Below are 16493 nucleotides of genomic sequence, written 5' to 3' on the forward strand. Positions count from 1 at the left end.
ATCATCATTATACAACTTACCAAGTAACAAACTACTCCGAAGTAGCCCAGCGGGTAACATGACTCAGGTGCCTTGGAGGTCCCGAGCACCAGGAGTAGAAACACGACTATATCCAAGAATGCATCACGGTCCAAGAAGTAATAATTAGAGCGCCAACTGTAAGTCTTAGCAAATGAGCCAATGAGCAGGCGAGAACCGACACGCATGCACGCAAGTCGCAAGCAAGGCGTACAAGATCAAAGTGTGAAAGCACCCCCACGCCTTGCAATGCTAAAACTCACCATGATTCACACTCACTCAGACACACTCTCCGGACATCTACAACACTGTTTCTACCTTGTTAGGTCTGATCGACCGGTCGGCGAAACACAGTCATAAAGCAGTGCCAGTGGTTTAGTTCGTGTGTGTTTTCGACTTGCCGTGTTGAGTGATCCGCCAGGATGTTTTCTCGATCACGACATGTGGCTTGTTCACACCGCTACCGCTACCTTCAGTTTGTTGATGTCATACAGATGACCATTGAGTCAAACTACATGATTGTACTGACTTGACATTGGCCAAGGACAGTCGAAAAGTCACAGTCCAGGGTTACTACCCGGACCCATCACCATAAACAGTTCTTATTATTTTTACTATTTGAATGGCTTTGCTCCGCACACTTTTTGAAGTAAAATGAATGTATGTAATCAAGCACGCTCAGGAGGTCATGATGGCTGAATCTTGCCCGAGCCTGCAGCCCAAGGGCCGTAGGCCCGAGGGCTGCAGGCAAGGGCAAGATTCAGCCATCATGACAGACAGAGCGTGCTTGATTTGATTTCTTACAGCGCGAAGCAACATATTAGGGAAGGTCAAAGGTCGAAAGGTCGAAAAATTATTCCCGAGATGACGTCAAACGGTCCTAACATTCCCGAAATGACGTCAAACGGTCCTGAAACTCCCGAAATGACGTCAAACGGTCCTGATGGCCTGATTATTAGGGTTGTCCACATTTTTCGAAATATTTTTGCCAAGTTGCGGATGCAAAATGCAGTCTTGTTGGGGCATTATGCATTCCATAAATTCAGCAAGATTTTCAGGAATATAAGAAGAAATTAAAAAAATTCTAAAAATTGAAAAAATCAACCCAATTCGCGAAAATTATGCGACCGTTGTCATGGCAACCAACAAAAAAATGGCCGCCTCTATGTGTACATGGTTACCGTGACTCACGTGAGAGTGGACTGTACTACTAGTCTATCGCTGGAAAATTCCATTTTCCTCGTGCTGCATCCATACGGACCATTGTGGCTTTTTACCTTTTGACAGCTATTGTAGGGTTGTAGTTTCCCTGCCTTGCTAGTACTCGTACTGAACTGTATACATGTAGCTGACTACTACATGTACATCTACATCTACTGACACTGAGTACTGACCTCTAATCACGTCTACACGTACACGCACTGCATGACTCTTGTCACTCCTTTGCTGACAAGCCTCAGGTATCACTTCTCAACCGACAAGCTCCACACGATTGTCGAACTGCTTCTTTTCACTCAGACTCACCAGTTCCGCACATGGTCGTGACGTCACCACCAGACGGAGCCCGGCGCCCCTTCACTTTTGAACCGTTGATGATTTCGCGAACGAAGCCACTGCACTCTCTCAGGCGGACCTCATCAAGCCCGTCAACTACGACGCACACTCGATGAGGCTGCTGGCGCACAAACTCGTCGATGCTCTTACGCTCCTCGCTCGTGAACTCTCCTAACTCTTCAACACCAAGCAGAGAGCAGATGCTGGTAGCCTTTCTCACCTCCTCATTCCGTAGCTTGCGCGCCACGAGCAGGTCGAATGAAGTCCACATCTCATTGCGGGCCCACTTTTAAGCGGAGCAACCTTTGTGAAGATGAACGTTTTCCCGCATCCAGCGCTGGCTACAGCTAAGATCCGATAGGTCCGGCCTCCGCTGGAGTACTCCACTGTCTGCTCAGCGTCCAGCTTGAAGAGATTCTCAATTAAAGGGGAACTCCACGAAAAAATGAAACTTTGATAGCCTGTAGAGTTTCGGGCGCTGAGTCGAATGGTCTTGGTCCGAAGCCTCTATGACGAAGCGTTCTTGAGATATTTCACTTTGAAATTGCAAAAACGGGGGCCGCGCCCTGACGTCATGCGGCCATTTGGTTACATCATCACGGGCTGCCTACGTCATTGTGGCAAAGTCGTTTCTCTTCGCCAATCTACAAGCACTAATTTTAGTTGGTATTTCAAGGGAAGATGGGCGATTCCGAACAATCCTCTGTCCCCAGCAATGAAGGCAGCGATGCTGAGGCCAGTGAGGACGACCAACAGCCCACCGCCGCGTATGGTTGGGGCAGGGAGCCCAGATACTCTGCTGAGGAGCTGCCATCGCGTGTAACAAATGTTGAGGAAGAAGATGCTTCAGCAGCTGCGTCCGACAGAAGACGAGTAGCTTGGCCACCAGAATCTCGATTCGTTTGGGACTCCGACTGGTGCGAGCGTGGACAAAAGTGTATAGCCATGCCCAGCCCGCGGGAATGATTTTGCTGGAAGGATGCTGCCGTCGCTGTCGACAAGACGGCCCAAGGTTTCTTGCGTAGCGGACCTCGCAGATTACGAGATCGTATCCTTGCATTAGGCTGTGCCCATCACTGCTCTTCGAGGTTATCTCGACATGCAGAAGCCGCCAATGCCAGTGACAGAAGAGTCTGACATTAGGTAAGCCTCAATTAGTTTGCCTTGACTTGTCTTGTGAGGATCGCGTATCAGCATGATACACTTATTCTTATTTTTGGGGGGAAATTTATTGTTGTCAGGCGCACTACAGTAGGCGTCGCACAAGAAAGACATTGTACTGGTAGTTATCACAAGTTTCATGCATGACACAAACAAATTTCTCTTTGCTCCGAGTATGTCTTGACTTATCTTGTGAGGATCGATGGCCGTAATGTTTTTGTGTGTAACTTATTGTTGTCAGGCATAGCACGAACAACGTTGTTCTGTACTATAGTGCTATCACAAGTTTTCATGCATGACTCACGTTTGTCTTTGTCATTTTCCCTTGGATTGGTACACGATCTGCAAAGTATGGTAGGTAGTGTTCTGTTGGTGAAGAGAGCACTGCACACAGTTTATGAGCACCATGGGTGCATTTGATCACACCCGAACCCATACTTTATCGTTTCAAGCGATAAGACTTTGTCAATAAACTCGTTCTCTAGTATACCATGGCATGCAACGTACAAGCGTGGGGTCAAGAAAGCGTACACCAAAATAATGCACAAATTCTGGCAGGAGAGTAAGAAATCTGCACTTTCTGACCAAGACATCTCTGTACTAGTAGGTAATCGAACGCGTCCTAATCAGTATTCAGCCCCCAGATCATTGGAATTCAATTTGAAATCAGCAATTATGGTAAATTCTACAAGACCCTCCATCTTTGTACCAGTGGACACTAAATTAGTATGGCGCGCGCACTGAAAGTGCAGGTAGGTACCGGTAGGTGCAATACAGCGCATATGTAGAGTAAATGAGTATTTGACTATAATAATTATTACGGTACAGCAATGTGGTATGTGTACAAGCACTCATCATACACATTCCATATGACATTCTGTGTTTGTGTAGATCTCTACGCTATGCGGCACACAGGCAGTACACACAATGTACACGGCAAATTGGGCAAGCACGTTCGTTGTCGTCTTCCAGCCTGCGTTGTGAATACCATCAGGCAAAGATATCCAAATCCTGCACCACCTCAGCCTTCTCAGGAGGCTTCTACCTGGAATTTGGCAGGGAAACACGCTTCTCCAAGGCAGGAACATTGAGGTTGCCATTTGCAACCGCTACCACCTCACACATGAGCTTGTCAACATACTCATAGCTCTTTCTGTCGTATAATTTTCTATTTGGCCACAGTCTTCTTTATGCTTTGAGAACTGGACTTTATACCTTCCTATCGCGGTCTTTTTGGTTGTGCTGTGGCGACGGTTGACATTGACGTCGTCAAGAGCTGCGAGATGTGCGTGTCCAATCATCCCCAGAATTGAGAAACGAATGCGTTTGAGAATGTAGTTTGGCAGGACACTGTGATATACCTGCATGGCAAAAAGAATGTGGAGAAAACACACTTGCTTAGACAATATACTGCTGTATGAGAAAATGGAAACTTCACCGTACAGGACGACTCTTGTTCTCAATTGCATTGTTCGTTTCATTCCCTGTGTTGCCCATAAGAGACGGGAGCAAAAATGTTCAGCAGATGTTTGTTGTCTTCTGGCGTGGAGTGGCGGCGTCATTAGATGTACACATAGTCATTTCACTAAGTACACCACTACTACAGCATACCGTATATTCTCTAATATAAGCGCCGTGCTTATATTTTTTCAACACCCCTCTACCCCGTGCTTATATTGGAGACCGCGCTTATATTGGAGACTGCGCTTATATTTTTTCAACCAATACAATCCATACAGAGCAAGAAGAAATACATGCTAGATATCATGCATGCAGCATTGATTTCCACCAAGACCGTGCTAATAATAGAGACTGTGCTTATGTTTCGAAAGGTGCTCACAGTGTGCTAGTATTAGAGACTGTGCTAGTAATGGAGACCTGTGCTTATAATAGAGAATATACGGTATGTACTATCCTTAGGCTAGCGTGCGTGCGATTGAGTATGTGGGTGCGTATGTGTGTGTGTTGTGTTTGTGTGTGTGCACGCACACACGCGCGCGCATGTGGGTGAAGGTGTGAGTGCATGTGTATAATATGTGTAGTTCCCACTGTATTCCTTGCACAATAGGTCTTCACTTACTTTTCTTTCGCATACAACCAGAACCCATTCCTTGTTCGAAATTAGATTTTTTGGCCTGGTGATCCCGCAAGCGTGGAACTCGGAGTGTAATAAATTTTTGTTTCACTTTACTTGCACTATTCCTAGGCTGTCCAGACTTCTAACAACTGCTCTGAGTGATATGGTATTCATGCAACCATGCCTAGAAGTAGGGTAGCTGTTATAAATAGAGACATATCCACGCAATCAACTTACACTGGTTCAGTTTGGCAGGATTGGTGAGACAGTTCGTCGTGCATGCTGCCTGCACATCGCAAGCAAACAGTTCTGTAACCTTCGTACTTGCTGGGGGTCTGTCTGTTTGCGTCCCAGTTGATGACAGATGTGCACAGTTTGAGTACTGGTATGCGCAAAGTTACTGGGGTAATATCGTTCATCAGCTAGCTGCAGTCGGAGTTGATGGGGTGATGTACTCTTCTGATCCTGATGGAACGTATCTCGCCCTGCTTTCTCAGTTGCAGCTTGTTGAGTTCGCTTTGCTGGAGGCTCACGGTTCGGAGGGCACTGGTACACTGATGAGGGCTTTCCTGGACGGCGTACTCGTCAAAACTCAGCTCTCAAGTCCCTCTGGATCATAAATGCAGCGAGCAAACATTGCTCGTGCTGCGAAAATAGGCTTGAAATTTTCACGACGCATTGCAACATCTCGGCGCTTTGCCAGGTCTCCATCCTTTGGGAATCTGAGAAAACTAACCCCAGGAGGATGATATGATACTGGCACAACCAACAACACAACAATTTGGCATTGCAGCGGCTCGGGCGACTTGGCAAACTACTTTCTGAATTGACTTTCGTCCTGAAGAAAGTGAGACTCAAAATCCAAGTATTTTCGCACCATGCCACAATGACGTCACACATACATTGGTATGGGGCGTGGCTAAAATTGAAATATCTCAAGAACGCTTTCTCGTAGAGACTTCGGACCAAGACCATTCGACTCAGCGCCCGAAACTCTACAGGCTATCAAATTTTCATTTTTTCGTGGAGTTCCCCTTTAAGATGTTCTCTAAGCTATCAGCTGCCTTCGTGAAGACATGCTCGACACGCCACATATCGCCTGTTGAATCGAAGCTCGCTTCCTTGAACTGTTCCCGAAGGTCTGGCCTTGAGAGGATGATCATGCTGACGTGTACTTCAGAGACGCTGGGCTCGCTCAGCCCTTCGTCCATCATGCCTTCACCCATGTCCACAGTTGCGCTCATATACTCCTCGACTAGCAAACCTTTCAACCTGCGCACTGCCTCCGGTACATCGTTGTTTGTCGCAGTTGCGCAGAGCGGAGCGGATTCAGAACATGCACTTTCCGAAACACTGTCGGACGCAGCAGTACTACGCTCGCCATTGCCAGCCTGCGGCCAGCCTGGAGCTACACTACTCGTACAGGTAGTGTTTTCTTTGCACGCCATGACCGGGGATGATATGACCAGATGACTGCAAGACGCTCCGCCACTGCACCAGCGACTGACCTTCGTAGACCCGGGTGCTCGAATGAGACACAGGGTACCAAAACAGAAACACCCTGAAATTGTACCTAAACTTGTTCCGATTTCGTTTAATTTTCACAAATACCATCAACAGACGGCCTGCTAACGGTATGCCAAATTTCAGCGCTGCCCGGTAAACACTTTTTGAAATACTCGCGACCCACTTTTTGCTGGGTCCTTGATTCGAGGATATGGGTCTCCTGTACGGTGCTGCCAAAGACCTGCTGAATCTGCGGCTCCACTGACCATCTTGCTCTCAAAAATGAAGTAGTAAGTTACTACTCCCTGCCCTCAACTGCCACACCAAGCGTAGACGATGGCAGACCCGTGTGCTTGAATCGGAGACGATCTGACGAGTTCGCTGTTTCTGATTCGAGCACCCAATTTTCAAATAAAAAATCCGAAGGAAATACGACAATTTTACTGCGTACTGTAGCTTGTGTTGTAGCGCACCCAGGTTCTGAATTCCTGCTGGGTGGGTCAAGCCAGACTCTCTTCCCTGTTCCATCGCCTCTCCAAAAGTATATTCTGACATTGTTGAGATTTACAGATGAGAAATTGCACACCTGTCAAATCGTTTCTGATTCGAGCACCCGGGTCTACGGCTTGAATGAAAATTAATTTAAAAATATTTTTCTACTGGCAAAGCACAGCGCGAATTACGCGAAGCCTACCTATATATATTATAGCAATAAAAACTGCTTTATGGCAGTTTTCTAAAAAAAGTTATTGTGTTCTAGTCCATGGACCCCGTCTAAAAAGTAAGAAATTACCGATATGTGATAGCTGAAAATTAAAATTTCACACAAAACCTCACAATAATCACAACACTTGAAATGCTGCTTTCAACACTAGACTTGTACTGCACCAACAATTGGCAACATGCATGTCATGCATGCAAAGGAAAGAGGATCACGAGGGGAAAAGGTCTTCTACATGTAGCTTTTCATTCTGTGTGTGATTATTGTGAGGTTTTGTGTGAAATTTTAATTTTCAGCTATCACATATCGGTAATTTCTTACTTTTTAGACGGGGTCCATGGACTAGAACACAATAACTTTTTTTAGAAAACTGCCATAAAGCAGTTTTTATTGCTATAATTTCTTTGTTTTTTTCTGTCACCAATCAATGGAATGCCCTACATGTATATCAATATGTAAATGATGGCCTTCACATCATATCAAGAGGTTTATGTACTCTTGATCATATCAATACCGTATTATACGCATTGATGTGCAAGCCTTTTCTTGCAGAAAATGGCACTAGCATAATGCATGTTCTTCTGCGGGGAACATGTGAGTAGTGGTGGTTATACTCTTTATACGTAGGTCATTCTGTGCATGTTGCTGTTGCTGAATTTCATGACTCTGTCATAAATTTGTCTTGCCTTTCAGATTTCCCCACCCTCGATCAGATTTATTTGAGAATTGTAGCCATGCGCCAGGTGCGTGTCGCAGATGTTTTTGTTGATTCTGTGTTTATAATGGTTTACAATCATGGGTTATCATGATAAGGTCATCCATCATCATATTGCACTGAAATGGTAATCCTGTTGATGTCGATACAACTTTTGGAAGTAGTGCAATGACTTCAAACTGTTAGTCCACGATTTTCTAGAACAACACAGCAAAGGAGGAACAATAAACATGTATTAAAATGTAAACAAATACATTGCTGAGTCCGACACCTCGTTCCAACAACTACACTGATCCTGAGGATAAAAGGGTCAAGGCTATGGTTGGAGGTACTGATACTGAGAGATAAACAAGGCACTCCATGATAATAAAATCTTACACATCTTTTGGTGAGTCTGAATGATATCCAGTTGAACCTCTTTAGGATGAACACCAAGGGACCGATGGTATTTATTCTGTGAGTTTGTCTTAACCTAGTTTATAACCAGTGAATACAATTATTTCTCCAATAGACATACCAATAGATTTCTTCTACAGCGAAAGATTCTAAGCCACACCGACTCATTGACTTGTCTTGTATGAAACAAAAGAGTCACTAGAGAGGTTCTGCAAAACGAGAATGCGTACAAACTTTTGCTCTATATCATGAAGTGCGAAAATTTGCACGAACTTTCGCAACTTTGGACGCGAAACTTGCAGGGAACGCGAAATCAACTGTCGTAGGAAATTTCGTGAGATCGGGTCATGGCGTACGTGCACTTGGCCCGCGCAAACTACGAAAATGTGCAGAAAGCAAAGTTCGTGCAAAAATTCGTACACACTTTCGCAAGGACTGTCGCGAAACTTCATTCGAATTTTCGTTTTGCAGAACCTCTCTACTGAACCTTTCTTTAGCTACATGACGGCAACTGAAACAGCAACAGAGAAAGTACGATACATGTACTGCACATTCTTGCAGGTATTACAGGTACTACAAACAGATTGCAGATCGTAATTCTTGCTTTGGCGGCACGAAACTTTATTTGGGGCAATGCAATCTTGTTCTCCGATTTGTCTCTTGCTTCAAGCAACGAGGCAGCCCCTCTTCTTCTTCGGCGGTACTCACAAATCAAACAGCCCAGACCCGAGTAAACAAATCCAATCATACAAGTACGAGATTTTCACGAGACGAGACTGCACCCATTGGCTTGTTTCGTATGAAGCAAACAAGTTACTGAACCTGTCCACAATGGAGATTTTCCCTGACATGCGAATTTATTTGGCAAACTCGGTCAATGAGTCCTTGAACCTTTCCCTCCAGATTGGGAACTGCCAACGATAGTATGCCACTGACCAGTGCCTTACTTGTAACGTACTCATGTGCAATGAATATGAGTATTTCGACAACACATCTAACATAAGCCTTACCGTCAAGAAGGTGAACTCGCGTTCTTCGCACACTGTAGACAAGGGCAAAGAGATAAAAATGGATCTAAATCCGAATAAAATCAGCACACGTTTCCGTAAATGAAAGGGTGAGCATAAGCAAATGAATCGAAGGAAACTGGTCAACTCAGAGATCACCTGTCATTGAGTATTCCGTAAAAGGAGGCCTCGGCAGCGGAAAAGCTAAATTTAGAAAGGAGATCCTGTCAGCTTTTCCATTATTTATTGCATTCCGCCCAAAATCAGCAGATTTTTCGTAAATGAAAGAGTCAACACAAGCAAATGAATCAAAGGGAACTGGTCAACTCACCTGTCATTGCGTAATATTCCGCGAAAGGAGGTCTCAGCAGCGCCGAAACGAAGTAAGCCAGGCCAGGAGACGAAATATCCGAAACAGCTCATGCAAGAAGCAGTTCCAAAGAAGGAAGTTCCTCGCGCATGCACATCCGAACACGGACTGCATGCAACACAATGTCTGCCGTTCACGTGCACCGCACGCGGCTACCACCCGTTGGTAGATCTAATACCGAGCACCTTACGTAGAGACTTACGTAGCCTAAGTGAAATACCGAGCACCTTACGTAGAAACTTACGTAGCATAGCGGTGTCGTTTTTCTTGCCATGTGAACACAATAATAGAAAAGCTGACAGGATCGCTTTTCTAAATACCCGGGTACCCCGTGCGTACCTGAAAAAAATCGATGCGCCTCCCCTTTGACAAAGCCTACAGGCTACCTAGGCCTAGGCTACATAGTCCGTGAGCCAAAACTCAAAATCACAAGTGCCGTTGCACTCTCGGAGGGACAAGTCGCCGCTTACAGTGTTGGTCAAGGACATCACAAAGGATACGTTTTCGCTTGTTGGACGTTCCAGAACCGATCCAGAGACCTTCGGGAGGGCTTCTTTTCTCGACCAAATTCCACCGTGAGAACAAAAGAAGTTTATTCCTTTCGTGTACATTGATGTTGTTTGACAACAATGGAAGAGGAGGAAGACGTTTCTAGTGGCAGCGAGGTGCCAGATGGGGCAGCTGACGGCAACGAAGTGGCAAATGACAGCCCAGCGGAGTAATATTGCTGGAATTTGTGTCTGTGTGACAGCACCCAATTTAGTAGAAACGAGAAGCCTGCAGCGAGTAATATCGAGACTACAAGTTGGCGTCGCATCGTCAGCGCTGTTCGAGAGAAGGACGACCATGTCTGGGATTTTCTCTGCCAGCACAAGGGCTCAGGGAAGAGCAAATGGTGTGGCTGCCAGGTATCATGGAAAGTGCTACACCAATTGCACGCATGTGATCCTGAGCATTTGCAACACTGGAGAAGACCAGTGCCTCTGATTTTGCTTTATCTATACTTACTGACAGTGATGTGCATGTAGTAGTGAACCCAGAGCCACATCCTAAGGCCAACAAGGGGCTACCTACCAGGAGCTTAGTGGCTGATACGAACAACGAATGCCATGAAAGCAGAGCACGGTGTCAACACAACACCGAGAACTGGTCCACCCAGAGTTTACGGAAGGGAATGTTTTGTTGCAGGCAGCACTAGAGAGGGCAAGACGACAAGTAGCGAGGGCGAAACCAGCGCTGCTGGAGGTCCAAGCCAGAGCACCTGGCTGCTTGACGAGGAACATACTATACCATTGTCTGTGTATGTGTGCCAGTGTGTGCATGCGTGTGTGCGTGCACGTTTCTGTGTGTGCGCGCGCGCGTTGTTGTGAAACGACAAGTTCTCGAGAGTGAAAGGCCTTCTCGCTTGTGACATTGTGTTCGTTTCAATGCAGCAGTATTGCAGCTGTATCCCGACTCCGCCGTATCGCTGATGTTTACGACATGGCATACGCTACAGGCGCTATGTGCGGTTTGCTGTGTGCGCTGTAGTTGTATGTTGTATGTGTATGCTTTTCTCATATACGCTGTCATTTTCACGCTATAACTACCTGGTGGTTTTAGTGTTAGTTATTCAGTTGTTCAGTTCAGTCATTCATTGTTCATTGTTATTAGTCGATGGAAGTGAGATATACTGTTGAGAATAAATAGTTGTCCTCGTGCCGTGTGGGGTCGTTCGTTCCTGATACTTTAGAGAACCAGAGGGTTCACAACACGCGTGTTTGTGTGTACGTGCGCGCGCGTGCATGTGTGTGTGCTCGTGCGTACATGTGTGTGTGTGCGCGCGCGTGCATGTGTGTGTGTGTGCGCGCGCACGGGTGCATGTGTGTGCGTGCTAGGCGCTTTCCTTTGTTGGTGACACCACCCCAGGCTACAACTGCGGGCCGGATGGTGGGTGTCGGGGCACGGTGTTGCCACAATCACTGTGGTCAGTGTGATCCGTGTTTCAGGTCAGTGGTGGGTTTTAGCTCACTGCAGCCAAAGCGATCATGTTGCAAGTCAACCCGAGGGTTCCAGCTGCACAACTGCAACAAATGGATTCAAGAAAAGTCTAGATCTCGCTAGGACGTTGATGCGAGCAGCGCCTCAGCCAAACTCTCCATGTCTGTCGGCCCCTCACACGAGGGGACATGTAACCGGAAACGGCAATATTCAGGACAAGACAGGAAGTGTGTTCCGGCCACGGGACATGCTGTTGTTGCTGGTTTCGCAGCAGAGGAGCTTTGGCCGACCACACGTGCATCCCTAGATTGCCTTCACTCCCATCCGCTACTGGACTCTGCCTCGGTGATCAGGCAGGCACCAGGGACATCTGCTTTTCCTTCGTTCGGTCGCTGTCCGTCTTGTGAAGAGAGATCAATTTACAACTGACGGCAGCAGGACCACAACAGACAACGGGCATCGGTCATTTTGCACTCACTGAGGTGGGTCCTCCTCCTGATCCGGCGTCCTCCTGGAGTCTGTTCTTCTCCCATTGCCATTGGGGTTGCGTGCCCGGGAGACCGCATAGTCGGATTCGGCAGCTGGTCCATGTGTGTGTGTGTGTGCGCGTGCACGCGTGCCTGGGAGACTGCATAATCGGATTCGGCAGCTGGTTCATGTGTATGTGCGCACGCGCGCGCGCGCGTGTGTGGATGTGCACGCATGCCTGAGAGACTGTATAGTTGGATTCGGCAGCTGGTTCGTGTGTGTGCCCGTGCGTGCGTGTCTGGGAGACTGCATAGTCGGATTCGGCAGCTGCTTCATGTGTGTGTGTGTGTGTGTGTGTGTGCGCGCACGGGTGTGGGTGCGCGCGTATGCGTGTATGTATGTATGTGGCATCATCTTATATCGGTAGTTATCTGTGTATTACTGTGTACTGCGGTGGACTGCGATAGCACACATTATGTGCCAAGATGTGCACCTAGCTGGTAATTTCCAACTGTGTTATGTTGAGTGGAAAATGAGCAATGACAGATAGTTTTTGGTACTGTATGAGTGTGTTAGGCAATCAATAGCCAATTCCAACCTCTTGCATTGGCTGTCAGGTTGGATAGGATCAGCGCGTGCATTTACAACAGTGGTGACGTACTTCCTATTGTACTACCGTAATGTCACATTAGCTTCAGTGTTCATATCATTCTATACTGGAGTATTCTACGTACATGTATTCAGTAATGGAGTGGTTATTATAAATATACTTCACTCACCACTTCATTGCTCGCTATTATCTACAAGTCCAATTCCAGTATGATGACTCAAGACAAGAGGCGATTTATCCAGCCAAGTAGAGGAACTTGGGATACGAAATCCAAGAGAAATCATTAGGGTATTCTCAGTTCAGCCATTCACGAATGTAATTGTTATTCTTCAACGTAAACTGAGTAATATTGACCTTGAACAGGATGAAAAGAAGTTCATGCTCGGGGCAGAGTCCGCCATTCGCTCCAGAAGGTTACTCACTACAGTCTTCTACGCCTAGGAAGTGGTGAACAAATATCTCGAGAGGTATTTAGGACATTCTTTGAAGTCAGTTTAGTTCTGAACGAATGCATTGTAACTAATTACTTTGCTGCAGTTGGCATGCATGATCCGGATTGATAATGGACCGTATGCGTGTTAAAACAAAATGGCGTCACGATTTATTGAAAGTGGTATAGTTGGTGGTACGAGTGTTCAAACCCATTTGAACTTCATACTGTTCGTCTTCTTTTTGACATGCTCTCTTTCCATCGTCCTTAGCTTTTGTTTGTTGAGAGCTGTTTTGGCTTTCTCCTATACTCCTGGGGGATGCCAAGTGATGGTTTTGAGAGGCTGGTGATGGCTGTGAGCGAGAGTTTGCCGATCGGCGTCGTCCTCGCTATAGCGATGAAAATACTAGTTACTGCGCACCTGGCAGATATCACAACACGTCGGAGCATCCAGGAGCAAAGGAATCTTGGGTTTTCACTGGAATCTAGTTCCTCCAGCATCGTGTAGCCCACCGTCGGTGAATGGCGGTCCAGAAAGGTCGAACCTGGTCTTCTGCAGCATCTCGCAGTCCTGCGAGGCACACTGAATACGCCTGTCATGTATTCTACAAATAAAAATCACGAAGTAGTGGACTTTACAGTGATGAGTCTATCCTGTATGCTGCAAAAGACGCAGGAAATGTGACTGGTGTCCGTACACTGGACGCCAATATCATCCCAGTCTTCTCCTGCAGGATCTGTTTTACATTTACATACCGGTATGCAGTGGGTCGACATTGGCCTGGTTTGGCAGCTATCTGCCTGGTTGGATGTAGCAGGTTTGCATTGGCGCGTCGTCCAGTCCGACATTTTCTTGTAACTGTGGAGTACCGGCAGGGTTTGAGAGGTTGCTCGTGCTGTGAACACATCTCTACGGCCTGTCTCGTCCTGGAAGTGCCGTCTCGCCGCTTCCTTGCTCTACAGTCACGCCGTTATTTCGCTTTGTTTCGTGGTGCAGCTCAAAACCTGCCCAAACAACTGTGAGCTCGCAACATGGTATGGACAAATTGCACCACTCATGCTGGTTAACTAAAACCGGGATAGTCGAATAAGCGAGTTCACTCCCTGGGCCATGGCAAGATCTGTTCAGCGCGGGCTATTCCAACCTCCAAGTGCATAGTCACCGATCGATCCATGCGATGGTGGTTGACCTACAAAGAGCCAAGGTCTACGAGTACTACTATTGGATGCTGTCTACATGCAGTCAACAAAATCAAAGTACCTCAGTATGCCCCAGAATAGGGCATGTGCATCTATAGCATGACACAACAGGGGTTCTGGCGGCACCTGTCAAACAAGCAGTAGCGACTAGTGCCAGCTACCTATAGGAGGCTAGCCGCTACAGTCTGTCACTGGAGATAATTATTATGTTCACTGTTTAGACTGAGCACAATCAATGATGCCCAATCAATCTGCCCAATGTGTGTTCTGTTCCACCTAATTATAACGTCCCATCGCATCAACCCTACTACACGCACATGTCGTCACTCTAGCACGACTTGTGTTATTATTGTTTATTTTGATTCGCACGATAAATAGAGCACAATAAACGTTAACTTGACCGAAGGTTTAAAGGTGACTGCAGATAGAGGAACACATCGAGGTACAGGTACCGGCATCAATACAGTATCAGAGAGAAACAAACAAAAATGAGAGGTACGCAGAAAAAACTCTCGTAAGCCCAAGGGGAAGTGGTTGATGAGGGATGAATGCACTCTCCAAGCTCATCTACACTGTTCGTGGAAATGCACACATACATACAATAATAATACAACATAGCAATAGCATGCACAGAACCGAACAATTTCATGTTCACACATGCAAGCACAGACCTGAACATTAGTACCAAAAGCCGATACAGACAATATCCCCATACACACAGACGCACACACACACACAATGTCCCATGTATGCGCCCGTGGCAAGAAAAGCACGCAAATCTACAAATGCACTGGATGTGAACCCACAGATTTTCTCTTAGTTATAGCAACGATAGCGGATCTGATTCTGAATGAAACACACACACAATACAATCATTGAATGCCCATCCGCAGATGATGGCAGGTCCTGAAAGAACAGGCAGTGTTCCAGTGATGGGGAACAGAACTTCGAGTGGCGAGTGAGGTATACACACACACACGTGCGTGCGCGGGCACACTCTAAGGTATTCAGAAATAGAATCGACATTGTAGTATTCATTGGTTGGGGAATGGAAAGGAAAATAAAACATTGCTGTAGGTTATTGTTGTAAGGACACTGGGAGCACAACAGAAAGGTAAGCAATTTGCTTTGAAGCAAAGAAAGTTATTATTCCACGGATCTCAGAAGGAAGGAACGTTCCAGAATGCTGCACTGGCAACAGGCGGCCTGCATGTGCGCGGCCCCTGCAGTCGGTCCAGCTGCCGGCCTTGCAGTGCTGAAAAGAATGTGCAGTACAGCATGTCACATAGTATCGCAGCCTGGACAAATAGGCGCTGGGAAGTCCTAGTTAAGTGCTCACCTACACCACGATGCACCAATCTTCTGAGCTACTTTGGCAACAACTTTGTCCACTTGAGACTCCCATGGGCTGAGCCAGTTGTTGAGGGCTGCACCAAGGTGGACGGCAATGACCGCTGATGGCAAGGCAATCCATGACACACAGTCACTAGGGCATCGTCAACATGGCGCTGAGGCTGGATCGATAAAATCAACCTTTAGGCTGCCGCGGGGTTGACAACGAGGCCGCTGTCTCGAAGCTAGTCAGTCAGCCTGGTCACCGCCATTGACGAACCAGTCGCCACCGCCAGCAGTGGCGGTAGGTTGTGACAAGTGTGGTGCAATATTGTCAGCAAATTCAGTGCTCAGGATAAGATGAGTGACAAAGGGAACGTTGTGTTTGATAATATTGAAGTGAACAGGGATGATCACAAACCCTGCGCGTACTCCACCGTGAGTTACAAGAAAATTCCGGACTGGACGACGAGCAAACACCATCCTGCTACATCCAACCAGGCAGATACTACAGTGGTCCCTCTATAATCCGGCACCATTCGTGCTAGAGAATTCTGCTGGATTAGGGAAGGTGCTGGATTAACAGATTTGATCTACTGTTGCTATGTGCATGAAGAGGACATTTTTGCTAATGAAAATTATGCTGGTTTATAGAGGGTGCTGGTTTATAAAGTGCCGGATTAAAGAGGGACGACTGTATTACGATAGCTGCCAAACCAGGTCAATGCCGACCTACTGCATAATGTCAATGTCAAACAGATCCTGCAGGAGAAGACTGGGGTGTTGGCGTCCAGTCAGTGAGTGTACAGACACCAGTCACATTTCCTGCGTCTTTTGCAGCATACAGGATAGACTCATCACTGTAAAGTCCACTACTTCGTGATTTTTATTTGTAGAGTATATGACAGGCGTATTCAGTGTGCCTCGCAGGACTGCGAGATGCTGCAG

General features: G+C 46.7%; 1 long non-coding RNA gene across 1 annotated transcript; it reads left to right on the forward strand.

The window, feature by feature from the left end:
* Positions 1-2133: 2133 nt before the first annotated feature.
* Positions 2134-4257, forward strand: LOC135824875 (uncharacterized). The gene is made up of 2 exons (XR_010554958.1): positions 2134-2715; positions 3625-4257. It is a non-coding gene; the product is annotated as an uncharacterized LOC135824875 (long non-coding RNA).
* The last annotated feature ends 12236 nt before the right edge of the window (positions 4258-16493 follow it).

This window comes from Sycon ciliatum, chromosome 9 (assembly GCF_964019385.1).
Source record: "Sycon ciliatum chromosome 9, ocSycCili1.1, whole genome shotgun sequence".
NCBI lineage: Eukaryota > Metazoa > Porifera > Calcarea > Leucosolenida > Sycettidae > Sycon > Sycon ciliatum.